Genomic DNA, 13850 nt, shown 5'->3' on the forward strand with positions numbered 1-13850 from the left:
TGGAGGGACTATTGGCAGGTAAGTTAAGCCTTTTTTTCTTCCTATTATAAGGCTGTCTGCACCCCAGAAAATTTCTGCCAGTGCGCTCCAAATTTGCTGATTTCTTTCCCATGGTAAATTATAAAACTCTTGACGCTTGCAGCCACCACTAGGGGGAGCTAAGTACATGAATTTATACAGCTAGAGGCTGTATAAATCTCTGTGTGGTCAGCTCTCCTTAGTGGCAGCTGCAGGAAAAACATGCGACAGTGCTGGGAAACAGTAAAAGCAGGTCAGTGCGGAGTCCCTTAGCAGCTGCATGGACTGCCACCATGTACATTACGCCACTGGACTGGGGTGGCTTTACTAACTACAAGTGTTCCAAGACGGTGAAGGGGGAGCGCAGCCCATGACTGTTGCGGTATGACACAGTGGATGGACCAAGGTCCCCGTGCAGAGATGTGCGGTCCGCAAAATGTGGAACGCACATTGCCGGTGTCCGTGTTTTGCAGATCCGCAAATCACATACGGACGTGTGAATGGACCCTTATCCTGAGGATAAATCAATATCAGAATCTTGGAAAACCTTATTAACCACATTCAGCGAGGCTAAGGGCCTGTTCACATCTCGTTTTTGCTGTACGTCAGACGAATACGTTTAGACATACAGCAAACATGCTTATGTTTCAATACGTTTGTGTCCGTTTTTTTAACAAAAACTTATACGTTTTTGTGAAACCTTTCTTTTTTAAATAAAGATTTGTAGTGTATCAAACAAAGTTGGAAGTACCTGGATAAAAACTGATATGTTTAACAGATGATAAACGTATTGTCTTACATTTCCATCTGTCTACCATTCACTGCAATTATAAAAAAACGTATACGCTTCTATAGGTTTATTTTTTTTTTGCTGGACAGAAAAGAGTGGTATGCTACCTTATTCTGTCCTGCAAAAAAAAAAAAACGTACAGAAACGTAAACCGTGACAAACAGAGTCAAAAGTATGCACAACGTTGGCCAAATTATAGTCGTATCCGCTTGACGTACAACAAAAACGAGATGTGAACAGCACCCAACCTGCGCGTGGCTTTTCCTTGCGGAATCACCAGAAGAATGACAAAAATCCACACATTTTCCCCAGTGCTTGTGTGCACGGAATCTGCATCAAATCCAACGTGCACAAACTCTTGGTATGTTAGACCGAGGATTTTGGGCGTGAGTTTCAGCAGAAAACCAGGACAAATCCGTGCTGAAACCATCTTCCATTGTTTTCAATGGGATGTGGCTGAGGGTTTTTGCCGCACAGCTTTCAAGGCAGCGCCAAGAATGGACAGGCTATTCTTTGCCCGGTGACCGCACAGACCCTACGCAAAGCCACGGCGGGAGCCTGATGGCAATCAGGGGGTCTGCATGAAAACTCACTCCAGAACCCACAGCGGTTGCTGCCATGAGATACGCGGAAGGTTTTGTTACGGACAAAATCCTCTGTGTAAACCTACCCTTATCTAGGCTGAGTTCACAATCATTTTTTACAATGTGGATTTTGGCGCGAATTCCGTGCCTAAAATCCACACTGGGAAAAAAGCATGCAATCCGCCTCCCATTGATTTCAATGTTAAAGCCACATGGTAATTTAGAAGGCATGTTCATTTAACGTTCATTCTTGGTGCGGATTCCGTTCTGGATCCGGCGGACTGGCCATAGACCCTTCAGGAAGTTTTCACGGTGGGCTGATGCCCACAGGGCCATCTGAGCAATCCTCACTGCCTCTGGCTGGGTCCATACTACTCGGGGCACTATAGTGGTCATATCAGAGGAAGTCCAGGCAGCATGCTGAGAGCAGGCCCGGCATGGTGCTGCGGCCCACATCTCATCTCCGGAGCCCCCGAATTGGAGGAGGACAGAACGTGGCAGCTATTGATGGCCACCACAGATGGACAGCTTCTGGGGAGGTATTTGGTTCTGTGGGATGGTACTCTGTGCTGCACTATGGTATTACTGACCCTACCCACTTGTATTGGCCCCATCTACTTGTGTTGCCGCACCTTCTGTCAGTTTGGATCCACCTACAACATTGGGGCCACTTTTAGTGTTTTTTTCCTGGGCCACTTTAAGGCCGAGTTCACACGAACGTGTGTGACCCGTGCCCGTGCTGCGGCCCGCAAATAGCAGGCCGCAATGCACGATCGCCGGCCGTAGGTCAGCCGCATCGGATCGCGGACCCATTCACTTTAATGGGTCCGCGATCCGGCCGTTCCGCTAAAAGATAGGACTTGTTCTATCTTTTTGCGGAACGGAAGAACGGGACGTAACCCCAGGAGGCACTCCGTAGTGCTTCCGAGGGGTCCCGTCCTGTGCGGCCGTTCCGCGATTCCGGACCCATTGAAGTGAATGGGTCCGCATCCGTGATGCGGAATTCACACGGAACTGTGGCCGTGTATTGCGGCCTGCGATTTGCGGGCCGCAATACGGCCACGGATCACACACGTTAGTGTGAACTTAGCCTAAGTTCTCGGTCCACGTCCGCATTACGGACAAGGATAGGACTGTTCTATTAGGGGCCAGCTGTTCCGTTCCGTAAAATACAGAATGCACACGGACGTCATCGGTATTTTTTGCGGATACGTTTTTTGCGGACCGCAAAATACATGTGCAGGAGGCCTAGGTGTGATTCTAGGCGGCAGGTATTAAGTACATCTATGAGTGGCAGGTATGGACGGTGTGAGGAGGAGGCAGCTCTGCGGCGTGGCACGGGTTAATGCGAGGAAGCCTTTGTGAAGGGTTTGCTAACCTCCCCCTCCTCTCAGCCTCCCCTCCTCCCCCTCCCTCTCTCCAGCCGTGGTGCAGGCGCTGGATTCCCCCTCGCAGCCTGTGAAAGCTTCTCTCTGCACGGGGACCGGGCCCCGGAGCTTCACAGCCATGGACAGGGCAGGTAAGCTGGCAGCAGGGAGGGCAGGCTGGCAAGAGCACGTCTGTTCAGGCAGGGCACCCGTGCCCATACAGTGCGGGCAGTGCAGCAGCTCTGATCCGGTGGATATGAATGTAATGTGTCTCCGTGCCCACAGCCTGCCGTGCCCTGGAGTGGGGAGAAGCCCTCCACGTGTGGCACCACTTGTTTGTCCGTGTCCTGATGGGACTGGGCAGGTGAGGGGCACATAGGCCACATCCTGGGGATAAAGTTCTGGCTGCAGGCTGGAGCTGTGGAGGCAGATGCCTGGGAGGAGGCCTGCAGACTGGAGGGTCGTTTATGGGGCAATTAAGGGATGGCAGAGCTGTCAGCTGCTGAGGACCAAGTTTGGGGTGAGGGGATCTTCTGGGTCATTTCCATGACCTCAACCATAGTGGTCAGTAGAGTCCTGGTGCAAGTTCGGTGACTACCACATTGTTAGGATGTGCCCTCAGTGCCATGGGGCAGGAGATATAAATGAATGGGACGGTTAGAACATTTTACAGAGCGGAGAGTGAGCCCCCTCCACTCTATTGTCCATAGGGATCGATCTTCTCTGAGCCAAACCCCATGTATTTAAGGATGCCAGGTCTGGGCACCGGGGCTAGCCTCCAACCATGTGATATGCCTTCATCAGAGGACCCCTTTAACTCTGCAGATCCTTCATTGTGTTGCGCCACCAGTGGATATGGCATCAGTCTTCTGTAGAAGTATTCCCATATTACTTTAACATTTTATGGCAAATGTCTCCTAAAAATTGGCTGCGTTATCAGCATAATTATCTATTATAAGTGAAAAATCTAAAAATGACCTTTTTCTGCCAATGACCTGGAATTTTAGAATTTCTCTGTTGCCAGATTAAAGTGCATTTCTTCCCTAATACTGTAACATGCTGGTGACAACCCTTGTAGAACAGCTATAATGGTGCCCGTGGGGTTGTCACCCAGCTTTTCATGCACCCTGAGTAGTATTCACATCTCCATTACATGCTGTAACAATCCGGGTATATATATATATATAAGTGTGGGATGCAGGATGGCACTGCCTGCGGGCACTGTCATGACTGCTGGATGTCACCCAGCATTTGCCACCTTTGTGACTACGCTAACTCAGAGATGTCTCGAGAGGTCAACCCTTACATGGTCTGGAGCTATAGTGCTGATTCATCAACAAAATTCTAGAATTGCCTTGAAGACTGTCCCTTAAAGGGCACATCCACAGCTCCCCATGGTCTCCACATAGGGCTCAGAGGTGGGATCCCCAACTAGCAGACCTTTATGGCATATCCTGTGTTGGAGAAGATGATACGGATTGTTCTGCCATTCTTGTGGAAAGCTGAGTCACAGCCTCCGTGGACACTGTAATGGCTGCCATGTGTGGTTGTCGCCCATCATTTCTTATCCGTGTAAGAGACTAAATGTTAAAATTTTGACAACTCGGAGACTTATATTTGAGGGAAAATAGCTTTTTGTATGTTGTAGTATAAACTCTGATCTAGTTCTCTATGACTTGCCCTTTTGTAGGATTGTTGGAAAGGCATAATAAGTGTTATCCATTTGTTGCAATGTGGACAAATTTGAGGACCAGTGCACTTAAAATGTACCACCAAGGGCACAATTTACAGAGGAACAGTGTACCACCACTGGCACAATGTACTAAAGAACAGTGTACCACCACTGGCACAATGTACTAAAGAACAGTGTACCACCACTGGCACAATGTACTAAGGAACAGTGTCCCACCACTGGCACAATGTACAAGTGTACCACCACTGGCACAATGTACTAAAGAACAGTGTACCACCACTGGCACAATGTACTAAAGAACAGTGTACCACCACTGGCACAATGTACTAAAGAACAGTGTACCACCACTGGCACAATGTACTAAAGAACAGTGTACCACCACTGGCACAATGTACTAAAGAACAGTGTACCACCACTGGCACAATGTACTAAAGAACAATGTACCACCACTGGCACAATGTACTAAAGAACAGTGTACCACCACTGGCACAATGTACTAAAGAACAGTGTACCACCACTGGCACAATGTACTAAAGAACAGTGTACCACCACTGGCACAATGTACTAAAGAACAGTGTACCACCACTGGCACAATGTACTAAAGAACAGTGTACCACCACTGGCAAAATGTACTAAGGAACAGTGTACCACCACTGGCACAATGTACTAAGGAACAGTGTACCACCACTGGCACAATGTACTAAGGAACAGTGTACCACCACTGGCACAATGTACTAAGGAACAGTGTACCACCACTGGCACAATGTACTAAAGAACAGTGTACCACCACTGGCACAATGTACTAAAGAACAGTGTACCACCACTGGCACAATGTACTAAAGAACAGTGTACCACCACTGGCACAATGTACTAAAGAACAGTGTACCACCACTGGCACAATGTACTAAAGAACAGTGTGCCATGGAAGAAACAAGTGGTTCCCATGGGGTCTTAAAGAGATAAGACCCTTCCTGGTTGGTTCCATCCACATTGGTATTAGATGGTGAGAGCACCTCCAGAACTTCGCCCTACAGAGGAACTACATTGTAAACCAGATAGTGGGAAATATAGGGCGAATGGTTTTCTTTGGTGGTAAAACTTGTCACCATATTGGCCCAGTTTGGTCTTATTATGGAGACAACTGCTCTTCTTTGTAAACCCCTCATTGGGACCCAACTTTTTGGACTGTCACTAGCGGTAATAGTGAAAAGTGACTTTTTCTAGCCCTCTAAATAGGTAGGAGCGGCTCCTGGAGAGCTCTGATCAGCTCCTAAACCCTATAGTATTCACCCACTCCTGATACCCTCTAGGAATGATGCAATTCATTAGACTGCAAAGCAGGGATTAGAGGGTTATAGACTTGCAAATTTTATACACCCATGTGAAAAGGTTTGTAATCTAAGGAAACCTTGCCCTTAGGGGTAGTCTAGGAGAAGGTATACTGGTGGCATTCTGGTTGGCCTCTGCTTATACCGTATTTACTTGTGTAGCTCTGCTTGTCAGAATTCCTAGTCTTGGACTTTGTAAATCTCATCAGGTTTTTATTACTTAATATTAAGCAATGTTCCACTCAATCATGTTGTCAGATACGTTTATCAGTCCTCATTAATGGTCAACAGATGAAGCCTAAATTCTTCCTTCTAATTTAGCGATTCATGGGATTTTAGTAGGTCATAACAAATTAAGGTTGTAGCTATAGGAATGTAGAGACCGGTGTCGCACCCAGGTCCTTGTGTCTGGGGGGACTTCGAGGCCCCATTGTCACATTAAACTACACCATGGCATGTGAGGAGTCCCGTTCAAGATTTTGCATTACTCCTCTATGGATAGTTTTGTTACTACAACCACTTTTCAGCCATTTACGGGGGTTGTGTCTGTGGCCACCCACTGTGTCCACTGATGTAGGTCCAGAAGGAATGATCTCTAGGGCTTCTGTCAGTCCCAGTGAAAACTGATATAAATTTATGCTGCAGAATGTTCTTGCTTCTCTTTTCGTATCTCGTGTAGTGTTTAAAAGGATTTGACCAATAGCATTCAGCACTATGGGACAAGCCTACTCACTCGGCTATATGTGACCTACTCTTCATCGTCGTTGCCTTCCTCTTAGGCCTCATGCACACGACCGTATTTTGTTTCCGTGTCCATTCCGTTTTTTTTGCGGATAGGATGCGGACCCATTCATTTCAATGGGTCCGCAAAAAACATGGACAGCACACCGTGCATGTCCTATTTTTTTCTAGTTTGCGGACAAGGATAGGCATTATTACAATGGATCAGCAAAAAAAAAAACGGATGCCATACGGAACGTCATCCGTTTTTTTTTGCGGATCTGCTATTTGCGGACCGCAAAACACATACGGTCGTGTGCATGTAGCCTTAGGATGAAAATTATATGGAATGTACTGTATGTCCTAGTTGAATATCGGGGGTTTTGCTCCTGTCCTGGGTGGTCACTGAGCAACTATTAGGACCATGCGTATCTTTTTCGGGAGATCCACTGTACAAGAGGGAAGGGAAGCGTAATGTATCAGCAGGTCCTGAAGTCTACAGTGATGTTTGCCTGAGCATTACTGCTGTGAGAACCATGCCTAGCCTAGCCTCAGTGATGGCTTCGCTATGCTTTGGGGACCCCATTTTGGTAACAGAGTTACATAGAACAGCTAATCTGCGGGATGCCGGACCCCCATCGCTGATCATACCCTTTAATATAAAATATATTCATTGTACATACCTTACACACACAAAAAAAAACTACACATATTAACTATCTATACAATCCTAATACCTAATTTCAGGTTTTGTTTTAAAACTTGAACAGTATTAAAAATATATATTTTTTCATTATTTGTGACACAAGAAAAAGATAATTTGCACAGTAATTTGTTTGTACCCGTAAGAAAATACAGTTTCTCCCACATAAAACAAGGTGTCTTACAGACTAAATTAAGTAAGATTTTTTTTTTTTTAGGTCATTATAGGGGTTCTCCCATTACAAACACTGGACCGGCACTCCATTCAAATGAGGGGACACTGGGCCCCTGTTCTTTTGATTAGCGGGATTCCCAACAGTCGGACCTCAGCAGATCAGACACTTATCTCCTGTGGATAGGGCTAAGCGTCATGGGACAACTCCTTTAAGTGGTTGTCTAGCCGCCCTTTAATAGGCAGCCTGTCTGTGTGATGGTTTGTTCCCACAAAATCCACAGTGCAGTCGTGGCAAAATTTACAAGTAACACGTGGATTCCACATTAAGCATTTGCAAAGTGTGAAAAGTGCAGCATAAAACGACACTTTGCTGTAAATGCACAAACTATTCCGCAGCGAAAAATCTGTAGCATCTCCATCCTGTGGGAACATATTGTACAATTCACAGGTATCAACGTGAATTTTAAAGGGGCTGTCTCATCTCATATATTGGGGCATATCGCTAGGATCAATGTTAGATAGGTGCGGGTGCCACCTTTGGGACCCATTCCTATCTCCAGAAAAGGGTCCTCAAAGTGAATGGACGCATGTACGACCACCCCCGTTCACCGTTCTGAGCAATAGCATTTACCACTATGGGACTTCCGAAAATAGTCAAGCATGCTCACTCGGCTATTTTCATAATCCCATAGAGATGAATGGAGAGGACGCCGCGCATGCGCATTGTGTTCTCCTTTGCTTTGGGGGCCCTGTTCTGGATATGGGTGCAGATCCCAGCTCTGGGTTCCACTCCTATCTGACATTGATGGCATATCCTAGCGATATGTATGAGATGAGTTAACCTCTTTAAAGGGGTATTCCGGTTAGATTAAGTTATCCCTTATCCACAGCAGTAGGACCCCCACCCATCACGAGAACGGGGGCCCCCGTACCCCCTGCGGCCCCCTGAAATGAACGGAGCAGCGTGTTGCACATGCGTGTGGCTGCTCACTTCATTTCCATGGGAGTTTAGGAGATTACCAAGTACAGCGCTCAGCCATCTCCAGAATTCCCATAGAAATGAATAGAGGGGCAACGCTCATGCCCAACCAGCCACTCTGTTCATTTCAGGGGGGGGCAGCAGGGCGTACGGGCCCCCCATTCTCGTGATTGGTGGGGGTCCCAGCGGTAGAACACCCACCGATCTAATAGTTGTCCCCTATACTGTGGGTAAGAGATAACTTAGTCTAACTGGAATACCCGTTTAAATTCCCTTTGGCTTAACAATTTTATTTTATTCTAAAAAAAAAATAAAGAAATACAAAATAAAAATAAAAAAAAACACCTTTTCTACCACAAATCCTATAAAAAAATTAAAAAAAAAGTCTTTGTTTATCCCACCTCTGCTAAAACCAAATAACCCCCTGATCAGATGTTTGTAGAGGTTGTGGCGCTCGTGTGAGCACCATTCCGTCTCCCTTGTGGTGGCGGCGCAGTGTAATTACAGCTGTTTGTCCCGTTCACTTGGGGACGTGGCTTAGCGAGAAAGCAGGCATGACTTAAAGGGATTATCCGTCTAAAAGATCCCCGCCCAGGCCCCTCGTTTACATTATACTTACCTGGCACCCGCGTCGCTCAGGATCCCTGCACGGACGCCACTGCATCTCGCGCGGATCAAAACCTCCAGTGTTGGGGTGGGAAGCAGCCAATAGCAGGCCGCGACAGGGACGATCCACCCTAGCTGCTAGCTGCCTGCTATTGGCTGCCGAACTCCCCCCACCCCGCTTGCCAGATGTTTTGATCCGCGTGACGGGGAGATGCAGCAGGTAACTATAATGTACGAAGGGGCTCTTTAAGGCTACTTTCACACTCGCGTTTTGACTTTCTGTTTGTGAGATCCGTTCAGGGCTCTCACAAGCGGTCCAAAACGGATCAGTTTGCATTCTAATGCATTCTGAATGGAAAAGGATCCGCTCAGAACGCATCAGTTTGGTCTCCATTCCGCTTTGGAGGCGGACACCAAAATGCTGCTTGCAGCGTTTTGGTGTCCGTCAATGGGGGCGGATCCGTTTTCACTGACACAATCTGGCACAATAGAAAACGGATCCGTCCTCCATTGACTTTCAGTGGTGTTCAAGACGGATCCGTCTTGGCTATGTTAGATAATACAAAATGATCCGTTCTGAACGGATGCAGACGGTTGTATTATCTGAACGGATCCGCAGCTGGTCATGTCTGCGTTCCTGCTAGGCCACGCCCACAAGTGAACGGGACAAACAGCTGTAGTTACACTAAATCTTGGTGACAACTAAGCCAAACAAAGGTGCTTTTACAGTTGGATTTCTCACCCCCCTGAGCCATCTTTAGGCCATCTGCATGTCAGACAGGATAATGTCCTCTGTTTTCAGCTATCCTGATCTTTAGACACCAGGTGGCAACCACTCCTACTGTGTGTCCGTCTTCACTGCAGTTCTGGAATTCTATTCAATAAAAAAATAAACCATGCTAAGTATACAGTACATTCCATACTTTTGTCTTCCAAATATGTATACAGCACTCCTTTACGGTATATTTTTTATGATAGAAAAATATATTTAAATATATCCATCCCCAAGCAAAGTGTCACTACTAATGAAGTAAGTGCCCCCCGCCTCTTTCCAAGGGACGTGACCCTGACCCTATTTCTTTTCTAGGTCCGGGGTTAGGTATTTGAAGCCGCCACCTTTTGTCTGATTTCTACATAAACACCTTTGTTCCGCGTCCCCTGTGCATTGTTCTTCGGTGTACGATGCCGCCGAAATATATTTGCTCTGTTTAAATAAAGGATGATAATTTGTGTCTCCGTCAAAAGCTAGAGCGTGCGGCGGTGACAGGCGTGCTCGGGCCAGGCCTTCTGAGAATCGCACAGTCTTTAGAAACGCACTCTATGAAATCTAATGCTTCTGCATCCCAGAGGCAATTATGGCATTTAAATCCTTTTACTGCTCAGCATTACCGGTCCGGCGGTGACGTGACTAACCATTTTTCTGGCTTTGTAAGCCGTTTGCTGAGGCTATTATGAAGAAGAATAGAGGCGAAGGCCCGGGTTTCTTCTGGGAGAGTGCGGTATGGAGGCATTGTCTGGGTAGATATCTCCGTCACCAGATGGAAGCACAAGGTGAGTTATTTAGGGAGAGCGAGCGGTGCGGATGCTGCAGCAGTCATTAGCTGCCTGGGGCAGATGTGCATTATACATGGAATGTGCTGGAGAGGGCTTAGTGCAGCTGCAGGCTACGGCTGGCATTTTTCTTTCCTTTTTTTTTTTCTTGCTTGTGCAAATTTTTAGTTTACCCATGCAGAATGTGACCCCAGTCATATGAATATCTTGGTCATTAAAGGTAAAAGGGCTACGAGTCGGCCTTCTGACATGCCTGTGGTGTTTTTTTTAATTTTATTTACTTATTGTATGCACTTATATAGCGCTACTATATTCCGCAGCGCTTTACAGACATTAGCATCCAACCGTCCCCAATGGGGCTCACAATCTAAGGCCCCTATCAGTATGTCTTTGGAGTGTGGGAGGAAACAGGAGTACCCAGTGGAAACCCACACAAACACAGGGAGAACATACAAACTCCATGCAGATGTTGTCCTTGGTCGGATTCGAACCTAGGACCCCAGAGCTGCAAGGCACCAGTATTAACCACTGAGATCTTTTCTTACAACTCTGCATTGTGTTGTACCGTTGTTATTACTCTTAGAGATCAGAAATTTACCTCTTGTATTAACCACTTGCCGCACACGTAACGCCGATAGGCGTCCGGGCGGCAGCGCTCTCAGCGACGCCTATTGGCGTCATCTCGTGAGACCCGAGATTTCCTGTGAACGCGCGCTCACAGGAGCGCACGTTCACAGGATCGCGCAGTTCACAAGTTGATCTACAGCCTGCCAGCGCTGATCATTCGCTGGCAGGCTGTAGATGTTAAAAAAATCGCATCAGAAAGGTATATTAGACGCTGTTTTGTTAACGGCGTCTGATATACCTGGTCCTCTGGTGGTCCCCTTTGCTTGGATCGACCACCAGAGGACACAGGCAACTCTGTAAGTAGCACCAATCACCACACTACACCCCCCCCCCCCCCCCGTCACTTATTAACCCCTTATTAACCCCTGATCACCCCATATAGACTCCCTGATCACCCCCCTATCATTGATCACCCCCCTGTAAGGCTCCATTCAGACGTCCGTATGTGTTTTGCGGATCCGCACATTGCCAGAACTATATAGAAAATGCCTTTTCTTGTCCGCAATTGCAGACAAGAATAGGACATGTTCTATATTTTTGCGGAACGGAAGTGCGGACCCGGAAGTGCAGATCCGCAATTCTGGATCCGAGCGGGACAAAGTATGTCCCCATAGAAATGAATGCGGAACAGAATTGCAGACGTGTGAGTGGGGCCTAAGGGTCCCTTATCACCGCCAGTTAGTTAGCTACTTGTTAGCATCCAGCCCACTGCACCGCAGTCACTGATTAGCGTCATTGCTGTCGCTAATCAGCACTAGTACTATATAGTATCTGTAAGTGATCAAGACTGATCGCAATCAGATCTATATCAGTACATTAGGGTCACCTTAGGCTCTACAAAAAACGCAGTGTTCGCCCGATCAGGCCTGATCTTCTGCGCACACTTGCGTTCAGTCCACCCCACCGCAGTGACAGAAATTATTTTTTTCTGATCACTGCAAAAACACCGTAAAATCGCTGCAGCGCTATAAAGATCTTTTGAGCTTTTTGGATCTTTATTAGCGAGCAGCTTTACTTCGCAAGCACTCCTATGTCCTTTCCCCTTTTTTTTTTGCTCATATTTTTTGGCTGAGATTTTTTCATCCACATTGATCGATGCGAATGAAGAAATCTGTGCCGTTCATTTTTTCTTTCAGCCCAGAGGCTGAACGGAAAAAAAAAAATCTCATTACCCGTATGTTTAATATAAGGCCTCATGCACACGACCGTGCCGTTTTTTGCGGTCCGCAAAAAACGGAAGGCGCCCATGTTGCATTCCTCAATTTGCAGAACGGAACAGGTGCCGGCAATATAAATGCCTATTCTTGTCTGCAAAGCGCGGACAAGAATAGGACATGTTATATTTTTTTTAGCGGGGCCGCGGAACGGAGCAACGGATGCGGACAGCACACGGAGTGCTGTCCGCATCTTTTGCGGCCCCATTGAAATGAATGGGTCCGCATCCGAGCCGCCAAAAAGGCGGCTCGGATGTGGACCCAAACAACGGTCGTGTGCATGAGGCCTAAGGAGAATAGCAGAAACTCCTATTGCTGGCCATACATGTAATGATTGCTGAGACCCTCAAATGCCAGGGCAGTACAAACACCCCACAAATGACCCCATTTTGGAAAGAAGACACCCCAAGGTTTTCGCTGAGGGGCATATTGAGTCCATGAAAAATTTAACTTTTTGTCACAAGTTAGCGGAAAGGGAGACTTTGTGAGAAAAAACAAAAAAAAATCTATTTCTGCTAACTTGTGCCAAAAAAAATAATCTATGAACTCGCCATGCCCCTCACAGAATACCTTGGGGTGTCTTCTTTCCAAAATGGGGTCACATGTGGGGTATTTATACTGCCCTGGCATTTTAGGGGCCTTAAGCGTGAGAAGAAGTCTGGAATCCAAATGCCTGCCTAAAAATGCCCTCCTAAAAGGTACTCGTTGGACTTTCGGCCCCTTTGCGCATCTTGGCTGCAAAAAAGGGTCACATGTGGTATCGCCGTACTCAGGAGAAGTAGGGCAATGTGTTTTGGGGTGTATTTTTACATATACCCATGCTGGGTGAGAGAAATATCTCTGTAAATTGACAACTTTGTATAAAAAAATGGAAAAAGTTGTCATTTACAGAGATATTTCTCACACACAGTATGTGTATATGTAAAAATACACCCCAAAACACATTGCCCTACTTCTCCTGAGTACGGCGATACCACATGTGTGACACTTTTTTGCAGCCAAGATGCACAAAGGGGCCCAAATTCCAATGAGTACTTTTAGGATTTCACAGGGCATTTTTACGCATTTGGATTCCAAACTACTTCTCAGCTTTAGGGCCCCTAAAATGTCAGGGCAGTATAAATACCCCACAAGTGAGCCTATTTTAGAAAGAAGACACCCCAAGGTATTCCGTGAGGGGTATGGTGAGTTCATGTAAAATTAAATTTTTTGTCACAAGTTAGTGGAATATGAGACTTTGTAAGAAAAAAAAAATATCAATTTCCGCTAACTTGTGCCAAAAAAGAAAATCTTCTATGAACTCGCCATGCCCCTCACGGAATACCTTGGGGTGTCTTCTTTCCAAAATGGGGTCACTTGTGGTGTATTTTAGGGGCCCTAAAGCGTGAGAAGTAGTTTGGAATCCAAATGCGTAAAAATGCCCTGTGAAATCCTAAAGGTAGTCATTGGAATTTGGGCCCCTTTGTGCACCTATGCTGCAAAAAAGTGTCACACAT

General features: G+C 46.5%; 1 protein-coding gene across 1 annotated transcript in view; it reads left to right on the top strand.

The window, feature by feature from the left end:
- Positions 1 to 2800: 2800 nt before the first annotated feature.
- Positions 2801 to 13850, top strand: part of NDST1 (N-deacetylase and N-sulfotransferase 1) — an 82919-nt gene continuing 71869 nt past the window's right edge. The window contains exon 1 of the mRNA XM_040440531.1: positions 2801 to 2911. The gene's annotated coding sequence lies outside the window, so the exon portion shown is untranslated. The remainder of the gene's footprint in view (positions 2912 to 13850) is intronic.

Source organism: Bufo bufo, chromosome 1, assembly GCF_905171765.1.
Source record: "Bufo bufo chromosome 1, aBufBuf1.1, whole genome shotgun sequence".
NCBI lineage: Eukaryota > Metazoa > Chordata > Amphibia > Anura > Bufonidae > Bufo > Bufo bufo.